The sequence below is a fragment of the Heterodontus francisci genome, chromosome 39 (assembly GCF_036365525.1).
Source record: "Heterodontus francisci isolate sHetFra1 chromosome 39, sHetFra1.hap1, whole genome shotgun sequence".
NCBI lineage: Eukaryota > Metazoa > Chordata > Chondrichthyes > Heterodontiformes > Heterodontidae > Heterodontus > Heterodontus francisci.
In genome coordinates, this window is record NC_090409.1 from 16,582,325 (window position 1) to 16,603,764 (window position 21,440).

A 21,440-nucleotide genomic window follows, 5' to 3' on the forward strand; every position below is an offset into this window, starting at 1 on the left:
CAATGTTGTATCCAATTTGCTAGCTCACCCTGGATCCCATGTGGTCGAACCTTCTGGACTAGCCTACCATATGGGACCTTGTCAAAGTCCTTGCTAAAGTCCATGTAGACAGGGTCCACCAGCTTGCGCTCATCAATCCTCTTTGTCACCTCCTCAAAAAACTCAATCAAATTCGTAAAACATTTTTCCCACGCACAAAGCCATGCTGACTATTCCTAATCAGACCATGCCTTTCCAGATGCATATAAATCCTATCTCTCAGAATCCCTTCCAATAAATGTCCCACCACTGATATAAGGCTCACCGGCCTGTAGTTCCCTGGCTTATCCCTGCTGCCTTTCTTAAATAAAGGCACAACATTAGCTATCGTCCAGTCTTCCGGTCCCTCAGCCGTGGCTAATGATGATGCAAAAGTCTCTGCCAGGGCCCCAAGAAATCTCCTTCCTTGCTTCCCATAGCATCCTGGGATACACCTGGTCAGGTCCTGGGGATTTAGCCACCTTAATGCGCTTCAAAACCTCCAACACCTCCTCCTTTGTAATGCTGATATGCTCCAGGATATCGCTGTTCCCTCCCTTGAACTCACTAGCTTCCACGACCTTCTCCATGGTAAATACAGACTAGAAGTATTCATTTAAGACCCCTCCCACTTCCCGTGACTCCACACATAGATTAGAGGATTGGTAATCCGACAAGAAGCAGAGATTGAACATAAATGGGGCATTTTCAAGTTGGCAGGCAGTGAAGAGTGGGTTGCCACAAGGATCAGTGCAAAGCCTCATTTATTTAAGCTGCATATTAATGACTTGGATGAAGAGACAGAGAGTAATGTATCGAAGTTTACTGATGATGCAATGCTCGGTGGAAAGGTAAGCTGCAGGTTGGAAGTGGAGGGGCTGCAAGGAGATATAGACAGGTTAAGTGAGTAGACAAAAAAATAGTAATCAGAGCCCACTTAGAGATAGAGTACCAAAACAGGCCCTTCGGCCCACCAAGTCCACGCTGACCCATTTATACTAATCCTACATTAATCCCATTATCCCTCTCACACCCCCTCTTCCCCTGAATTCTCCTACCACCTACCTGCACCATTGGTAATTTTTACAATGGCCAATTTACCTATCACCCCACAAGTCTTGAGCATGTGGGAGGAAACAAGAGCAACCAGAGGAAACCCACGTGGTCATAGGGAGAACGTGCAAATTCTGCAAAGGCAGTACCCAGAACTGAAGCCAGGTAGCTAAAGCTATCAGACTGCGGTGCTAATCACTGCGCCACTGTGAAGCAGCCCTCCAGTCACTAAATCACCCGTCAAAAATTACCCTTTCTTTACTGCCACAGAGCCAATTTTGTATCCACCTTGCTGCATTTCCATGGATCCCATGGGATTTTATTTTTGTAACCAGTCTGCCATATGGGACCTTGTCAAATGTCTTGCTAAAATCCATGTAGACCGCATCAACTGCACTACCTTCATCTATCTTCCTTGTTACGTCTTCAGAACATTCAATGACGTTTGTCAAGCAAGATCTTCACTTAACAAATCCATGCTGACTATCCTTGATTAAGCTGTGCCTTTTTAAGTGAAAGTTTATCCTGTCTCTCAGAACAGATTCCAAAAATTTACCCACTAGTGAGATTTGACTGACTGGCTTGTATTTATTCGGTCTATCTTTCGCTACCTTTTTAAACAGAGGTACAATGTTAGAAGTTCTCCCATCATCTGGCACCACAGCAGCGAGGACTGGAAACTGATGGTTATACCTTCTGCTATTTCCTCTGTTCAAGATCGGCGCAGGCTTGGAGGGCCGAATGGCCTGTTCCGATGCTGTACTGTTCTTTGTTGTTGTTTCTTTTAACGACCTAAGGAACATTTCGTCTGGCCCTGTTGACTTATCAACTTCCAAGGATGCTCATGCCATTAATGCTTTCTCTCACCCTATGTGTACTCCACACTCCTCACAGGTCGGCGAACATCGAGGGCCGAAGGGCCTGTACTTCGCTGTAATGTTCTAATTCGAAAAAAAAAACTCCTCCTTAATTGCAATACCTGCATGGTCCCCCTCTGATGTGAAGACAGACACAAAGTATTCATTAAGAACCATACCAACATTTCCACCCCTACACATTGGTTACCTTTTTGGTCTTTTATGGGCCCTCCTCTCTCCTTAGTTATCTTCTTCCTCCTACGGCACAGTGGCGCAGTGGTTAGCACCACAGCCTCACAGCTCCAGGGACTCGGGTTCGATTCCTGGTACTGCCTGTGTGGAGTTTGCAAGTTCTCCCTGTGTCTGCGTGGGTTTTCTCCGGGTGCTCCGGTTTCCTCCTACAAGCCAAAAGACTTGCAGGTTGATCGGTAAATTGGCCATTATAAATTGTCACTAGTATAGGTAGGTGGCAGGGAAATACAGGAACAGGTGGGGATGTGGTAGGAATATGGAATTTGTGTAGGATTAGTATAAATGGGTAGTTGATGGTCGGCACAGACTCGGTGGGCCGAAGGGCCTGTTTCAGTGCTGTATCTCTAAAAATATATATGTATACATTTTATTTTAGAGTTACAGCACTGGAACAGGCCCTTTCAGCCCACCGAGTCTGTGCCGATCAACAACCACTCATTTATACTAACCCTGCAGTAATCCCATATTTCCTACCACCACCTACACTGGGGGCAATTTACAACGGCCAATTTACCTATCACCTGCAAGTCTTTTGGCTTTGGGAGGAAACCAGAGCACCCGGCAAAAACCCCCGCAGCGGAATTGAACCTTCGCCCCTAGAGCTGTGAGGCTGCGGTGCTAACTACTGTGCCGCCCCTATTTGATGAAACATCTTTGGGTTCACCTTGATTTTGCTTGCCAATATTCTTTCATACCTTCTCTTTGCTTTCCTAATTTCTTTTTTGATTTCATCCTTCCACTTTCTATACTCCTCTCGGCTTTCTGCAGTATTGAGTTCTTGGTGTTGGACATAAACTTTCCTTTTCTGTTTTATCTTATCCTGTAGGCTCTTTGACATACATGGGGCTCTTGATTTGATCCTAATACGCTTTTCTTTGTGGGAATATATTTACTCTGAAACCCTTGAATCTCCCCTTTGGATTTCCCCTGCTGCTCTGAAACGCATTTACCTTCAAGTCCCTGTTTCCAGTCCTCTTTTGTTATATCACTCCTCAGTTTATTAAACTAGGCCTTGCCCCAATTGATAACTCTAACTTCTGTTCTATCGCTGTCTTTTTCCATAATTATGCTAAAACTGACTGAATTATGATCGCTACCACCAAATGCTCTCCCACATCCCATCCACCCCCAGCCCCCACCCCCCAGCCCTTCCACCTGCCCATCTTGATTTCCAAAAACTGAATATAAAACTACGCCCTCTCTTGTTGGACTTGCTACATACTGGGCAAAAAAGGTTCTTCTGAATGCACCTCAAGAATTCTGCTCCTTCAATTTATTTCACACTAATACATCCCAGTTAATATTGGGGTAGTTAAAATCCCCTACTATTTCTATTATTCTTGCAGTTTGAGGAGATTTGCTTACATATCTGCTCTAATGTCTCCCTCAGACTGTTTAGGGGTCTATAGTTACACTCCCCTTTAGCACTGCCAAACTCTTTTTTCCCCCGAACTTTGTTTCCTCTGTCTTTCAGACTCAAATCATTAACTTTCTGCCCTCTATTTTCATTTCTGATCTTATCCCTACTGAGTATACCCTCATGCCCTCCCCAACAGTACTAGCAAAACGTCCCGCAAGGAACTCAGTCCCGGCTCTGTTCATATGCAAACCGTCAAGCCTGTACAGGTCCCAAATCCCACAGAGCCAATCCCAATGTCCCAAGGATCTAAAGCTGTCCCTCCTGCACCGTCTTTCCAGCCGCGCATTCGTTTGTCTTATCCTTCTATTACTGCACTCACTTGCACATGGCACTGTGAATAATCTGGAGATTACTAATTTTGAGGTCCTGCTTGCACATTTCTTAACTAGCTCCCTAAATTCTAACTGCAGGACCACAACACACTTTGTATCCTCTTTCACTGTGGCAAGTGTAGTATAATGGAGGGAAGTGTGACGTTGTTCACGTGTTCATAAAAATAGAAAAGCAGAATATTTTTGAAAGGTCTGAAACTAGTAAGTGTTAATGTTCAGAGAGATTTGCTGCTACTCTTACAAGCAACCCACAAAATGCAGGTGAAACAGACAATTCGGAAGGCAAATGGCATGTTGGCGTTTATTGAAAGGGGATTAGAGTACAGAACGAAGAAGTCTTACCAAAATTGTACTGGGCTTTACTGAGACCGCACCTGGAATACTGTGTGCAGTTTTGGTCTCCTCATTTAAGAAATGATGTAAGAACAAAGAACAAAGAACAGAACAGCACAGGAACAGGCCATTCAGCCCTCCAAGCATGCGCCGAACTTGATGCTTGCCTAAACTAACACCTTCTGCACGTGCTGGGCCCATATCCCTCTCTTCCCTTCCTATTCATGTATTTGTCCAGATATTTCTTAAACGTTGCTATCGTATCTGCTTCTACCACCTCCCCTGGCAGCAATATCCAGGCAGTCACCACACTTTGTGTAAAAAACTTGCCTCGCACATCCCCTCTAAACCTTTCCCCTCGCACCTTAAACCTATCTCCCCTAGTAACTGAGTCTTCCAACCTGGGAAAAAGATTCTGACTATCCACTCTGTCCATGCCGCTCATAATTTTGTAAAACTCTATCATGTCGCCCCTCCACCTCCGTCGTTCCACTGAAAACAATCCGAGTTTTTCCAACCTCTCCTCATGGCAAATGCCGTCCAGACCAGGCAACCTCCTGGTAAACCTCCTCTGTACAATCTCCAAAGCCTCCACGTCCTTCTGGTAGTGTGGCAACCAGGATTGGAAGCAATATTCTAAGTGTGGCCGAACTAACGTTCTGTCCAGCTGCAATATGACTTGCAAATTTTTATACTCTATGCCCCGACCGATGAAGGCAGGCATGTCGTATGCCTTCTTGACTACCTTATCCACCTGCGTTGCCACTTTCAGTGACCTGTGGACCTGTACGCCCAGATCTCTCTGCCTGTCAATAGTCCTAAGGGTTCTGCCATTTACTGTATACCTCCCACCTGCATTAGACCTTCCAAAATGCATTACCTCACATTTGTCTGCATTAAACTCCATCTGCCATTTTTCCGCCCAAGTCTCCAACCAATCTATATCCTGCTGTATCCTCTGACAATCCTCATCATTATCCGCAACTCCACCAACCTTGTGTTGTCCGCAAACTTACTAATCAGACCAGCTACATTTTCCTTCAAATTATTTATATATACTACAAACAGCAAAGGTCCCAGCACTGATCCCTGTGGAACACAACTAGTCACATCCCTCCATTCAGAAAAACACCCATCCACTGATACCTTCTGTCTTCTATGACCGAGCCAGTTCGGTATCCATTTTTCCAGCTCACCTCTGATTCCCGTTTGACTTCACCTTTTGTACCAGTCTGCCATGCGGGACCTTGTCAAAATGACATCCACTGCTATTCCTTCATCAATCAACTCCGTCACTTCCTCAAAAAACTCAATCAAATTGGTAAGACACGACATCCCTTCACAAAACCATGCTGTCTCTCGCTAATAAGATCGTTTGTTTCCAAATGGGAGTAAATTCTTGTTTGGTTTAGAGATACAGCACTGAAACAGGTCTTTCGGCCCACCAAATCTCTGCCGACCATCAACCACCCATTTATACTAATCCTACACTAATCCCATGTACCTACCACATCCCCACCTCTCCCTATATTTCCCTACCACCTACCTATACTAGGGGCACCATCTACCTATACTAGGGGCAATTTATAATGGCCAATTAACCTATCAACCTGCAAGTCTTTGGCATGTGAGAGGAAACCAGAGCACCCGGAGGAAACCCACACAGACACAGGGAGAACTTGCAAACTCCACACAGGCAGTACCCAGAATTGAACCCGAGTTACTGGAGCTGTGAGGCTGTGGCGCTAACCACTGCGCCACTGTGCCGCCCCTAATCCTGCCCCGAATAATCCTCTCTAATAGTTTCCCTACCACTGACGTAAGGCTCACCGGCCTATAATTTCCTGGATTATCCTTGTTACCCTTCTTAAACAAAGGAACAACATTGGCTATTCTCCAGTCCTCTGGGACCTCACCTGTAGCCAATGAGGATGCAAAGAATACTGCCAAGCCTCCAGCAATTTCCTCCATTGCCTCCCTCAGTATTCTAGGGTAGATACCATCAGGCCCTGGGGACTTTTCTACCTTAATGCTTTGCAAGACACCCAACACCTCCTCCTTTTTGATAAAGAGATGACTGAGACTATCTGCACTCCTTTCCCTAGGCTCATCATCCACCAAGTCCTTCTCTTTGGTGAATACTGATGCAAAGTACTCATGTAGCACCTCGCCCATTTTCTCTGGCTCCACACATAGATTCCCTTCTCTGTCCTTGAGTGGGCCAACCCGTTCCCTGGTACCCTCTTGCTCTTTATATACTTGCACTGGATGCACTAGATTTTCTAAATTGGTCTGTGGGATGAGGGGGTTATCCTATGTTGAGAGGTTGAGTAAACTGGGCCTATATTCTCTGGAATTTTGAAGAATGAGAAGCTATCTAATAGAAACAAGCAAGATTCTGAAAGGGAGTGAATGGTGGAAGCTGAGAGATAGTTCCCACTAGTCGAGGAATCTGGAACATCGGGACACAGTCTCAGGATTAGGCCCAATCATTCAGGACTGAGATGAGGAGACATGACTTCACTCAAAGGGTTGTGACTCTTTGGAATTCTCTACCCCAGAATGTTGTGGATGCTTCATTGTTGATTACATATAAGGCTAGGGGAGATAGATTATTGATCATTCAAGGAATCAAGGGACATGGGGAGCACACAGGAAAGTGGAGTTGAGGCAGGTCATCAGCCATGATCATATTGAATGGCGGAACAGTTTCGATGGGCCTTATCATCTACTTCTGCTCTTATTTCTTGCGTTCTTGAGGCCGAGATAGATTATCCACACGGCACTTCTTGCTGAAGATTGTTGCGAATGTTTCAGCTTTATCTTTTGCACTGATGTGCTGGGCTCCCCCAACATTGAGGATGGGGATGTTTGTGGAGCCACCTCCTCCTGTTAGTTGTATAATGCTCCACCACCATACACGACTGGATGTAGCAGGACTGAAGCGATTAGATCTGATCCGTTAGTTGTGAGATCATTTAATGGTAGAGTGGGGGATATGCCTGGCCATGAGGTTACAGATTGTGATTGAGTAGAATCCTGCTGCTGCTGATGGTCCACAGCGCCTCATGGATCCCGAGTTTCGCACTGCTTGATCTGTTCGAAATCCATTCCATTTAACATGGTGGCAGTGCCACACAACACGTGTATAATTGCGTGTATAATTGCAGCATTTTAATTTACATTGTATCAGTCTATGCATGTCTTCCAGTATTTTGGTGTATTCTTCCTTTGTATTAACCGTACTCTCAATTTGGCTTTGTCTTTAAATTTTGAATTGGTGCTTCTGATTCCCGAGTCCCTATCAATTATGGAATTGATGAATAACAGTGGTCCCAGTTCCAGTGCTTGGGGAACATCACTGCTAACCTTACAACAGCCAGAGTAAGGAACTTCAACCCCTACTCCCTATTTTCCTTTTTATAGCCAGCTTACTGCCCAGTCTGCTGCTTGCCTCCTAAATCCACTTGCTCTGAGATATTGCAAGAGTCTGCTATGTGGCACCTTGTCGAATCATAGAATCAGTGAATCAGAGAATTGTAACAGTGCAGAAGGAGGCCATTCGGCCCATCGTGCCTGCACTGGCTGTCTGAAAGAGCAATTCCCTCAGTCCCATTTCCACGCCTTCTCCCCATAAAAATGAATATTGTTCCTTTTCATATACCTGTTTAATTCCCTTCTGAATGCTTCAATTGAACCTGCTTCCACCCTCAGGCAGCCCATTCCAGACCTTCACCACTGAGTGAAAAATGTTTTTCCTCATGTCACTTTTGCTTCTCTTACCAAATACTTTAAATCGGTAAGCCTCTTGTTCTCGCTCCTTTCACGAGCGGGAACAGTTTCTCTCTATCGACTCTGTCCAGATCCCTCATCATTTTGAATACCTCGATCAAATCACCTCTCAGCCTTCTCTTCTCCAAGGAAAGCAGTCCTAACTTCTCCAGTCTATCGACATAACTGAAATTCCTCATCCCTCATACCATTCTCGCGTATCTCTTCTATACTCTTTCCAACGCCTCACGTAATTCCTAAGGTGTTCCGCCCAGGTGAGGCCTAACTAGAGCCTTATACAACTTCAACATAACTTCCTTGCCCTTGCATCCTATGTTCCTACTAATAAAGCCCAGTATACCGTATGCTTTATTAACTATTCTCTCAAACTGTCCTGCCACCTTTAAAAACTTATGCACATAAACACACAGGTCCCTCTGCTCCTAAACCCCCTTTGGAATTGTACCCTTTATTTTATAATGTCTCTCCATGTTCTTCCTGTCAGAATGAATCACTTCACATTTCTATGCATTGAACTTCATCTGCCACCCATTCCATCAACTTGTCTATGTCCATTCGAAGTGCTACACTATCCTCCTCACAGTTCACAATGCTTCCAAATTTCGTATCATCTGCAAACTTTGAAATTGTGCTCGGTACACCAAGGTCTAGGTCAATAATATATGTCAGGAAAATCAAGAGTTCCAACACGGATCGCTGGGGAACACCACTGCAAACCTTCCTCCAAACCGAAAAACATCCATTCACCGCTACTCTTTGCTTTCTGTCACTCAGCCACTTTCGTATCTATGTTGCTACCGTCCATCGTATTCCATGAGCTACAGGCTTTCTCACAAGTCTGCTGTGCAGCACTGTATCAAACGCCTTTTGAAAGTCCATGTACACCACATCAACATCATTGCCCTCACCGACCTTCTCTGTTACCTCCTCAAAAAAAAACTCCGTCAAGTTAGTTAAGCATGACTTTCCCTTAAGAAATCAATGCTGGCTTTTTGAAATTAACACGCATTTTTCCATGTGACTATTGATTTTGCCCCGAATTATTATTTTTTTCCAGAAGGTTTCCCACCACCAAAGTTAAACTAAGTGGCCTCTAGTTGTTGGTCTTTTCTTTGCCTCTTTCTCGAACAAGGTTGTAACGTTCACAATTCTCCAGTCCTCTGTCACCACCCCTGAGTATAAGGCCGACCCTAGAATTATGGTCAGTGCATCTGCGATTTACACCCTCACTTCATTCTGTTCCCTTGGATACATCTCATCCGGCCCTGGTGCTTTATCCACTTTAAATACTGGCAGCCTGTCAAATACTTCCTCTTTATCAATTTTAAACCCCTCTGTTGTCGGACTTACTTACACTTTCAACATTGCCTGGGTTACATCTTCTTCCTTGCTGAAGACAGATGCAAAGTATTCATTTAATACCTCAGCTGTGCCCTCTGCCTCCATGTGTAAATCCCCTTTCTGGTCCCTCATCGGGCCCACTCCTCCTTTTACCACCCTTTTACTATTTATATGCCAATAGAAAACTTTGAGATTTTCTTTAATGCTAGCTGTCAGTCTTTACTCATGCTCTCTCTTTGCTTCTCTTATGTTCCTTTTTCCCCTCCACCGCGTGCAACCCCCATGTTACTGCCTTCACCCCCTCCCGTCTCTGCCAGAACCATGATAAGATTCCCCTTGTCCTCACCTTCCTCAACACCAGCCTTCACAATCAACGCATCATCCCTCAACATTTCTGTCACATCCCACAGAGTCCACCAACAACCACATATTCTGTTTCCCTCCTGTCTCCCCTGCTCATTGCCCGTTCTCAGTGCCATCCTGGTTCGCTGTTCATTCATTCCAAACATCTGCTCCCTTTACCGGATACCTTACCTTGTAACTTCAGAGGTGCAACGACTGCCCTTTCAATTTCTTCCTTCCCACTGGCCAAGGTCCCAAGTACTCCTACAAGAAAAGAAAACTGCTGCAGATGCTGAAAGCCTGAAAGGGAAACAGAAAAGGCTGGAAATACTTAGTCCTTCCAGCAGCATCTGTGGAGAGAGAAAGAGAATCGATGTTTTGAGTCGGATCTGATTGTCTTCAGAAATCATGAAATCTGTTTCCCCACACATTCCTTCCAAGTGCAACAGAAATTTACTTGCACATCAGCATGGAGTCTCCTGTATATCGGGAAAGGATTGAATGATTGCTTCATTGAACTCTTCCATTCAGTTTGCAAGCATGACCCTGAGCTTTCGGGCAAACAAAGAACAAAGAACAGTACAGCACAGGAACAGGCCATTCGGCCCTCCATGCCTGCGCCGATATTGATGCCTGCCTCAACTAAAACCTTCTGCACTTCTGGGGACCGTATCCCTCTATTCCCATCCTATTCAAGTATTTGTCAAGATGCCCCTTAAACGCCGTTATCGTACGTGCTTCCACCACCTCCCCCGGCAGCAATTTCCAGACACTCACCACCCTCTGTGCAAAGAACTTGCCACGCACAACCCCTCTAAACTTTTCCCCTCGCACCTTAAACCTATTCCCCCTAGTAACTGACTCTTCCAACCTGGGAAAAAACTTCTGACCATCCACTCTCTCCGTGCCACTAATAACTTTGTAAACCTCTATCATGTCGCCCCTCCACGTCCGTCGTTCCAGTGAAAACAATCCGAGTTTATCCTACCTCTCCTCATAGTTAATGCCCTCCAGACCAGGCAACATCCTGGTCAACCTGTTCTGTACCCTCTCCAAAGCCTCCACGTCCTTCTGGTAGTGTGGCGACCAGAATTGCACGCAATAGTCTAAGTGTGGCCTAACTAAGGTTCTGGACAGCTGCAGCATGACTTGTCAGTTTTTATACTCTATGCCCCGACCGATGAAGGCAGGCATGCCGTATGCCTTCTTGACTAACTTATCCACCTGTGCTGCCACTTCCAGTGACCTGTGGTCCTGTATGCCCAGATCTCTCTACCTGTCCATACTCCTAAGAGTTATGCCATTTACTGTATACCTCCCACCTGCATTAGACCTTTCAAAATGCATTACCTCACATTTGTTCGGATTAAACTCCATCTGTCCTTTCTCCACCCAAGTCCCCAACCGATCGATATCCTGCTGTATCCTCTGACAATCCTCATCACTATCTGCAACTCCACCAACCTTTGTGTCGTCCGCAAACTTACTAATCAGACCAGCTACATTTTCCTCCAAATCATTTATATATATATACTACAAAGATCAAAGGTCCCAGCACTGATCCCTGCGGAACACCACTAGTCACATCCCTCCATTCAGAAAAGCACCCTTCCACTGCTACCCTCTGTCTTCTATGACTGAGCCAGTTCTGTATCCATGTTGCCAGCTCACCTCTGATCCCGTGTGACTTCACCTTTTGTACCAGTCTGCCATGAGGGACCTTGTCAAAGGCTTTACTGAAGTCCATATAGATAACATCCACTGCCCATCCTTCATCAATCATCTTCGTCACTTCCTCAAAAAACTCAATCAAATTAGTGAGACACGACCTCCCCTTCACAAAACCATGCTGCCTCTCGCTAATAAGAATGTTTCTTTCCAAATGGGAGTAAATCCTGTCCCGAATAATCCTCTCTAATAATTTCCTTACCACTGACGTAAGGCTCACCGGCCTATAATTTCCTGGATTATCCTTGCTAACCTTCTTAAACAAAGGAACAACATTTGCTATTCTCCAATCCTCTGGGACCTCCGCTGTAGCCAATGAGGATGCAAAGAATTCTGTCAAGGCCCAGCAATTTCTTCCCTTGCCTCCCTCAGTATTCTGGGGTAGATCCCATCAGGCCCTGGGGATTTATCTACCAAAATGCTTTGTCAGACATCCAACACCTCCTCCTTTTTGATAATGAGATGACTGAGACTATCTACACTCCCTTCCCTTTAATTATACATCAGCCTCCCACTCTGACCTCTCGATCCTCAACCTTCTGCACATTCCACAGGAGCATCAGTGTATTTTTTAATTGCACATTTTATTGCCTGTCAGACCCAGCACTGAGATTAAACACTTCAAATTTTAACCACTGCTCTCATTTTCTCGGACGGCCTGTGTTGGTAATGACATATGGCGACATCAGAGACACTAGCACTCCTGCCACTCCAGGCGACGGCCGGAAGGTCGGTCCGACCCCCAAACCGTGGAGAAGGCGGGCTGTCCAATGCCGGCAATGGCGTCAGCTGTCTGTGTGCCTGTGGACCCTTGCCGCCACCGGGAGGAAGTGTTTGGAGGTCACAAAGGTCTGAGCATCACATCCTGTCTGGTGATGGACAGCCGGTTCAGATACGCTCTTAATGGTATACTGCAGCAATTAAAGCAACATCAGAGCAGAAAGCCGGCAGGTTGGTCCTCACCCCTGGCCTCTACCCACCATTGTCCATCAATTTTCCAGGTCACTGGAGCCTTCTCCTCTTTTCCAGATTTTACATGCTTCCCTCTTCCTCTGTTATTCCGCTGGAACCATTTCCAACTCCTCTGGATCCATCTTCTGTTTCATTAATGGTCCCATTCGCCTCAAACCATCATCCTTTTATCACTGAATCACCCCTGCCCTCCATTCATTCACACACCTTCCCCTTGGTTATTTCATCCCCTATACCCACTTTTCAATATCGCTATCATTAAATTAAAACTGTTAATCTCTGATATCTTCCAGTTCTGATGAAAGTTATTGACCAGAACTATTAACTCTGTTTCTCCCTCCGCAGATGCGGCCTGACCTGCTGAGTGCTTTCAACGTTCTCTTATTTTGATCAGATTTACAGCCGTCTCAGTGTTTTGCCTTTGCTCCCAATGTTTAGATCTAGATATTAACAGGTGTGACTGACATAGATGTGAAGTGCACTTTCAGAGTTTTAACTCCACAATCTGCCTCATCTATCATTGACAGGTTCTTCAGGTGGAAATCAGCCTGATTTACAGGCTTGACTTCCTGTCAGGGAGCGGGGACTCTGGAGTGGGCCTCAAAACCAGTCTGGTCCGAACAATGACCCCGGGTTATGAGGAACTGTCTGATACCAGGGTTCTCCAATCCCCAACTCCAGAGGGGAGGAGAGTGGTGACATTTCTGATCACTGGGCTGTCGATCCCCAACTCCCGAGAGGAGTCTCCTATCCTGAAGCGTGGTCTGAGACCAAGGGGATGGGGAGAATGAGGGGGAGGGGGAGGAAGAAGAGGAGGTGGGAGTGTAAGGCGGTACATCAGGGATGTTGTATGATACCAAACCCCAGGTGTTGTCTCTTATCCTGAAGCATGGCCCACATCCGGGGAGGGGTTGGAGGAGGGGCAGGGGGAAGGGATGGGGGAGTGTGAAGGGGAGGTGGAAGGGGGAATTGAAGGAGGAAAGGGAGGAAAGGTTTTTGATCCCCATCCCCAAGGAGGTAACACCTATGGGGGAGACAATTGAGTAGTGAAAACATCACTGGACTAGTAATCCAGAAGCTCAGGCTAATGTCCTAGGGACATAGGTTCAAATCCCTCCACAGGTCAGAAGTGGGGATGTTCACTGATGATTTCACAATGTTCTGCACCATTCCGACTCCGCAGATACTGAAGCATTCCATGTAGAAATGCAGCAACACCTGGACAATATCCAGGCTTAGGCTGAAAAATGGCAAGTAACATTCGCACCACACAAGTGCCAGGCAATGACCATATCCAACAAAAGAGGATCTAACCAGCTCCCCTTGACATTCAATAGCATCGCCATCGCTGAATCCCCCGCTATCAACATCCTAGGGACTACCATTGACCAGAAAGTGAACTGGAGTAGCCATATAAATACTGTGCCTACAAGGGCAGATCAGAGGCTAGGAATTCTGCGGCGAATAACTCACCTCCTGACTCCCCAAAGCCTGTCCACTATCTACAAGGCACAAGTCATGAGTGTGATGGAATACTCTCCACTTGTCTGGATGGGTGCAGCTCCAACACCACTCAAGAAGCTCAACACCACCCAGGACAAAGCAGCTCGTTTGATTGTCACCTCATTCACAAATATTCACTCCCTCCACCACTACTCAGCAGCACCTTTCAAACTCGCCACCTCTACCACCTCGCAGGACAAGGGCAGCAGATGCGTGGGAACACCACCACCGACAAGTTCCCCTCCAAGCCACACACCACCCTGGCTTGGAACTATATCTCCGTTCCTTCACTGTCACTGGGTCAAAATCCTGGAACTGCCTTCCTAACAGCAGGTAGGGTGTACCTACTGCACATGGACTGCAGCAGTTCAAGAAGGCAGCTCACCACCACCTTCTCAAGGGCAATTAGTAATGGGCAATAAATGCTGGTGTAGCCAGTGACACCGACATCCCAGGAAACAAATAAAAAGAAAAACAGCAGCTGGTGAATATAAGTCCAATTAATTTTTTAAAATCTGGAAATGAAAGTTAATCTCAGTAATGGTGCCATGAAATTAGCATCGATTGTTATAAAACTCAATCTCTTTCGTTAATTTTCTTTAAGGAGTAAAACCTGCCAACTAGGGATGGGCCACCAATGCTGGTCTGCCAGCGATGCCCACTTCCAATGAAAAAATTAAAAAGATAGCAGGGGGTGGAGGAGGCGTCTGATCCAGGGGGCTATGAGAACCCAGGTGAATCTGATCAGGAAATTGTCCAAACCCGCTGAGTCTGATAACAGGGGAAGGGTTTGTTCCCAGGAAGGTGGTGTCTGTCCTGGGGCAGGGAGTTTGATCTGGGGCTTTCCAGTCGCCAATCCCCACCGTCTTAGTGTGGGCTGTGGCATCTAATGGGGAAACCAAGCCAGACCCAGTCAAATTTTGAAAACATATTAAATCAGAGACTTCCAGACTCATGAACATATTTATATTACCATCCCTCCTCCAGGGAGTGGTTTTCTGCCCCTCCCCCTGTCCCGGCTCTGTTAAACGCTGAAGTGGGCGGTTTGGAGGTGGGTTGAGCTCGGGGTTGAACATTTTAAGTTTTATCATCTGACCTGACAGCACTCCACCTGTCGTTGCTGTTAAAATCGTGCCCTTACTGTCTGGATCAGACACGGAGAATTATTGATCAGTAATTTCCAGTCTCTTTTCCCTTCTTTCTCTTACAGTCAATTTACTGGCGATTGTGATCCTGTCCCGGGGAAAGTGCGGACTCTCCACCTGTACCACTCGTTACCTGGTGGCCATGGCAATGGCCGATCTACTCTTCATTATCATTGATGTCATACTGTGGCAGATCAGTTATTATTATTTCCCACAATCTTTCCTGCACATCACCCCTGTGTGTAGTGTTATCAAGGTTTTGTTTCGTGCAGCTGCAGACTGTTCTGTCTGGACCACTGTCACTTTCTCCTTTGATCGATTTGTGGCCATTTGTTGCCAGAAGCTGAAAATTAAATATTGCTCCGGGAAAACTGCAGCTATGGTTCGAGCAACAACCTGCATTCTTTTCTGTTTAAAAAACATCCCCTTCTACTTTACATTTGAACCTGCAGAGATAATTGGCCATGTACCATGGGGCTGTTATCTAAAGCCAAGCTGTTATACTGAGCCCGGATGGGTGGGATTTGATTGGTTTGATACGATATTAATTGCGTTGCTCCCATTTGCTTTAATTCTGTCCATCAATGGTCTGACAGTCAGACACATTTTAGTGGCTCGTCGAGTCCGTAAAGGACTGAGGGGTCAGTGCAAAGGAGGGAATCGCAGTGACCCAGAGATGGAGAGTAGAAGGAAGTCTATGATTTTACTCTTTACCATATCCGGCAGCTTCATACTTCTGTAGTTGTTCGCCGTTCTAGATTTCTTCTATCACATCATTACAGGAACCGATCCCGGGGATTACAACGATTCTTGATATATATTTGCAGAATTTGGATATATGTCGCAGGTATTAAGCTGCTGCACAAATACTTTTATTTATGTGGTGACTCAGTCGAAGTTCAGAAAACAGCTTAAGAGCGCGGTGAAATATCCATTTACATCAGTAATTCAATTAATTAATAAACAAAACAATTGAGAGCAGCCCCGAGGCGTGTCCTAGTGTTTCTTGTACATGAATGAGGAGGTTCACGTCTGCAGAAGCTCCACTGAGAGCGTCAGATGGGGAGACATGACCAATGCCTCATCGAGGCGGCTCCTCGAAGGGACGAGACTGAGGCCCCAGGTTAGTTGATATTGTTAATGATTCTCCCTCTTCAGGAATACAGATAGGATGACACCAGGGGGCGGGTGAGGGTTACTCAAATCCTACTCAGCAGCTCGGGGTTCCAGCCACAAAACCCTAACCGACACAAGACTCCCCCCTGGTTACATAGTACTGAGGGAGTGCTGCACGGTCGTAGGGTCAGTACTGAGGGTGTACTGCACTGTCGGAGGGTCAGCAGTAACATAGCCCTACACAGTCAGAGGGTCAGTACTGAGGGTGTGCTGCACAGTCAGAGGGTCAATAATGAGGAGGTGCAGCACTGTTTCAGGTTCAGTACTGAGGTAGTGCTACACAGTCGGACGGTTATACAGAGAGAGCACCGCATGTTAGAGGTCAGTACTGAGGGAGTGTTGCACTGTTGGAGAGTCAGCACTTTGGGTGTATTGCACTATTCGTGGATCAGTATTGAGACAGCGAAACGCTGTTGGAGGGTCAGTACTGAGGGCATGTTGCATTGTCAGAGGGGTAATATTGAGGAAGGGCTGTACTGTCGGAGGGTCAGTACTGTAGGAGCACTGCACTGTCAGGGGGTCAGTACTGCCGGAGTGCTGCACTGTTGGAGGGTCATTGCCGACTGAATGCTGCACAGTTAGAGGGTCAGTACTGTGGAAGTGCTGCACTGTCGGGTTGACAGTACAGAGGGAGCGCTGCACTTTCGGTGGCTCAGTACTGAGAGAATGCTGACTGTCTGTGAGTCAGTACTGGGGGATTGCGTAGAACTTGTTCTGCTTAGTATTCTGGTTCAGGCATGAGATTTAAATGAGCAATGGAATTCACTCAACATACTAAGTCAGATATCCAACTTCATTGAGTTACTCCAGTTATCTAAAAATCATGCATCAAAGTGCTTTCCCCTAGTATAGGGCATTTAACAGTTATAAGTATTGATTCCTAAAATATGAAGCTACTGGAATATGTACAAACACCTGAGAGTGTTCAACATCACATTGATTGCTGTTTCCTAGTGACTGACCAATCATTCCCTCCACTCAGATTGCAGCACAAAAGTTTCTCAAACAGTTTCTCTTATCCTTAATATTAGGCCGGGACAGGACTGTGGTTTATTGTCCAATTGGTACATGTCTTACACTAAAATGTCCAACTACATGCTGACCCTGTTGTTCAATAAAGCCCGCCCTGATGCTGTTCATCTTCCTTGGAGTTTCATCAGTAATTTTCCATCATGCGAAGAACTGCTGCAAAAGTTGTGATGTGTGGATTGCTTGTACGTCTCATCCATTGAGCTGGCCAACTTCCAGATAAAGGTGTTTGCAGCAGAAATCAACAGATCATTAAATTCGGTGTTATCTCACTCTTGTAGGTTTTCTGAAGGCCTCGTGGCTCATTCATTTGGACAGGTATCTCCTTTAATTGGAACATCTTTGCTCCTTCCTGATAATGTTATCTGGGTCCCTGCCGTTCCAGCCTCAGATCAGCCGATTTAGTTTAAAAACAGGAAGACATTCTTTCAGCATAGTTCACCAGTTCTTTACAGGATGTGACGGTGAAGATGGTCAAGTTTGAATATGGAGAAGATTCCTGAAAGCATTGCTGTCTTACACCTGGTACCATTTCAGAAAATCTATTCTGTCCATTTCTCCCTTCATAAGTAACTGACATGAAATGTTTATTAGGAAATGACCATAATAATAAGGAGAGAGCAATAAATGCTGAGCAAAATGGATGCCAATGTTTGGGAAGTAAAGACGAGCTAAACATATAACTTTAATTATGCATGAGTGAGAGGAATATCTTACATTTTAGGGCTTTTGCAGGAGGACTTATTGATAAACCTGGGAATTGAGAGGAAGCTGGCTCATAGATGGCAGAACAAACTCCCGCCCTTGGGCAAAGCCAACAGCTGCATCCGTCCAATACACTGAAGCCTTTTCCACATCTCGAGGTGGTCAGGCACACTTTGTCACATGTTACTGCTTGTAACCAATAACGGGAACAGGCCACGAATTCAAAGTTTATCAGCGAATGGAAGACAAAGAAAAATGATTCTGTGTTACTCTGTCCCTGTGACAAGGATGCAATGGGTGTTATTCAAAATAAATTCCCCTGTGACATTTTGTGTGAATGTGTTTGCTTCTAAAGGTTGGATATTACGTGTTATGAATACACATCAAACAAACAACTAAAATTGGTGCACACGGGGATTAAAACCACAACCTTGGTGTTATTAACACTGCGCTTGAAACAACTGAACTAACCTCCAACAACCACAGCCATCTTCCTTTCCGCTTAGTACGACACCAACCAGCCAAATCCCATTGACTCCAGTTCTGCCAGGGCTCTTTGTTGCCATACTCGCTCAAAAGCTGCCTTGATGTCAAGGGCAGTCACTCTCACCTCACCTCTTTAGTTCAGCTCATTTGTCCATGTTTGAACCAAGGCCTTAATGAGGTCAGGAGCTGAGTGGCCCTGGCAGAACCCAAACTGAGCGACACTGAGAAGGTTATTGCTGAACAAACTCTGCTTGATAGCACTGTTGACGACACCTTCCCAAAACGTTACTGATGACCGAGAGTAGACTGATTGTGCGGTAATTGACTGGGGCGGATTTGTCCGGCTTTTTGTGTAGAGGACATACATGGGCAATTTTCCACATTGCTGGGTAGATGGCGGTGTTGCGGCTGTCCAGGAACTGCTTGGCGATAGATGTAGCAAATTCTGAAGCGCGGTCTTCAGTACTTTTCCGGAATGTTGTCAGAACACGTAACCTTAGCGGTATCCAATGTTTTCTGCCATGTCTTGATATCACGCAGAGTGAACAGATTTGTCTGAAGACTGGAATCTGTGATGCTTGGACTTCAGGAGGAGGCTGGAATGGATCATCCACTTGGTACTTCTGGTTAAAGATTGCTGCAAATGCTTCAGCCTCATCTTTTGCACTGATTGTGCTGGATTCCCCCATCATTGGGAATGGGATATTTGTGGAGCTTCCTCCTCCAGTTCGTTGTTTAATTGTCCACCACCATTGAGCACTGGATGTGGCAGGGCTGAAGAGCTTAGCTCTGATCTGTTGCTTGTGGATCTCTTAGCTCTGTCTATCGCAGGCTGTTTATGCTGTTTGGCACGCAAGTAGTCCTGTGTTGGAGCTTTACCAGGTTGACACCTCTATTTGAGGTATGCCTGGTGCTATTCTTGGCATGCCCTGCTGTATTCTTCATTGAACCAGGGTTGTTCTCTGGCTTGATGGTAATGGTAGATTGGGGAAACAGCTTTCCTTTCACAAAAACATCCATCAACTACTACCCTATGTTTCCTCTCCCTGAGCCAATTCTGGATCCAACCTGCTACATTTTCCTGTATCCCATTGTCTTTCATTAAATAGACCGATCTCCCATCTGGGACCTTGTCAAATGCCTTACTAAAATCCATGTAGACAACATCCATTGCACTACACTCATTAAGCTTCCTTGTTACTTCCTCAAAAAACTCAATTAATTAAGTAAGACATGACCTTCCCCTAACAACCCCATGTTGACTATCCCTGATTAATCCATGCCTTTCTAAGTGGCGGTTAATCCTATCCCTCAGAATTGATTCTAACAATTTACCCACTACCGAGGTCAGACTGACAGGTCTATAATTATTTGGCCTACCCCTCGCACCCTTTTTAAACAATGGCACAATTTTTGCAGACCTCCAATAGTCTTGTACCTGTCCTGTATCCAGTGTGGATTTGAAGATGATCCTCAGTCCATCCACTATTTCCTCCCAGGCTTCCTTTAACAACCTGGGATGCAATCCATCCGGCTCTGGTGATTTATCCACTTTCAACGATGCCAGACTCTGGTACTTACTCTCTCATTTTGCTTATCATATCTAATATTTCACAGTCCTCCTCTTTGATTACAATGTCTGCATCAACCCTCTCCTTTGTGATGGCAGAGAGAAAAACCTCATTCAGAGTCCTGCCCACATCTTCTGCAGCCATGCATAAGTTCCCTAGTAAATCTCTGACAGGCCCTATCCTTTCCATAATTATCCTCTTGCTCTTAATGTACTGAAAAAATATCTTCGAGTTTTCCTTGATTTTACCTGCCAGGAATTTTTCATGCCCTCTCTTTGCTTTTCTAATTTCCTTTTTTATTTCACCTCTGCACTTTCTATACCATTGTCGGCTTTCTAAAGTAGTAAGATTTTTGTGATCGTCATAAGCTTTCTTTTTCTGCTTTAACTTACCTTGTAAGCTTCCAGATAACCAGGGGGCTCTAGATTTGGCAGTACTACCCTTGATCTTTGAGAGGATATGCCTATACGGTGCCTGTAGTATCTAGCTTTTTGACATGGACGGCCGGTGGGTCTGATACCAGTGGTAAGCTCGCTGTACCATGTGTCTTTGGGGATCCTGCCATCTTCCATGCAGCTCACATGGCCCAGCCATCTCAAGCGCCGCTGATTCAGTAGTGTGTGCAAGCTGGGGATGTTGGCCGCCTCGAGGACTTCTGTGTTGGAGATACGGTCCTGACACCTGATGCCAAGGAATCTCCGGAGGCAGCGAAGATGGAATGAATTGAGACATCGCTCTTGGCTGACATACGTTGTCCAGGCATCGCTGCCATAGAGCCAGGTACTGAGGACACAGGCCTGATACACTCGGACTTTTGTGTTCCATGTCAGTGCGCCATTTTCCCACACTCTCTTGGCCAGTCTGGACATAGCAGTGGAAGCCTTTCCCATGCGCTTGTTTATTTCTGCATCTAATGACAGGTTACTGGTGATAGTTGAGCCTAGGTAGGTGAACTCTTGAACCACTTCCAGAGCGTGGTCGCCAATATTGATGGATGGAGCATTTCTGACGTCCTGCCCCATGATGTTCGTTTTCTTGAGGCTGATGGTTAGGCCACATTCATTGCAGGCAGCCGCAAACCTGTCGATGAGACTCTGCAGGCACTCTTCAGTGTAAGATGTTAAAGCAGCATCGCCAGCAAAGAGGAGTTTCCTGATGAGGACTTTCCGTACTTTGGACTTCGCTCTTAGACAGGCAAGGTTGAACAACCTGCCCCCTGATCTTGTGTGGAGGAAAATTCCTTCTTCAGAGAACTTGAACACACGTGAAAGCAGCAGGGAGAAGAAAATCCCAAAAAGTGTTGGTGCGAGAACACAGCCCTGTTTCACGCCACTCAGGATAGGAAAGGGCTCTGATGAGGAGCCACCATGACGTATTGTGCCTTT